The sequence below is a fragment of the Lipotes vexillifer genome, unplaced genomic scaffold (genome assembly GCF_000442215.2).
Source record: "Lipotes vexillifer unplaced genomic scaffold, Lipotes_vexillifer_v1.1 scaffold195, whole genome shotgun sequence".
Classification (NCBI taxonomy): domain Eukaryota; kingdom Metazoa; phylum Chordata; class Mammalia; order Artiodactyla; family Lipotidae; genus Lipotes; species Lipotes vexillifer.
The window spans coordinates 333488-333813 of NW_006799532.1; the positions used below are offsets into that span (position 1 = coordinate 333488).

The window sequence follows — 326 nt, forward strand, 5'->3', positions numbered from 1 at the left end:
AGCAGGAAATTTAAGAAACAGAGAATCATTTACTGACAAGCAAATATATAAAAAATGACAATTTTTTACACATGTAAAAAAAATAAGATTACAAAAAGAAAAAAAATTTTAATGAGATTATTTCTGTCAAAAAGCACTCCTCGGGCTTCCCGGGTGGCGCAGTGGTTGGGAGTCCGCCTGCCGATGCAGGGGACGTGGGTTCGCGCCCCGGTCCGGGAGGATCCCGCATGCCGTGGAGCGGCTGGGCCCGTGGGCCGTGGCCGCTGGGCCTGCGCGTGCGGAGCCTGTGCTCCGCAGCGGGAGAGGCCGCAACAGTGAGAGGCCCA

The 326-nt window shown here is 52.8% G+C and overlaps 1 protein-coding gene across 1 annotated transcript in view; it reads right to left on the minus strand.

Moving 5' to 3' along the window:
• The window catches only part of POLI (DNA polymerase iota), a 22963-nt gene that overhangs the window by 8361 nt on the left and 14276 nt on the right, over positions 1–326 (minus strand). The window lies entirely within an intron of this gene.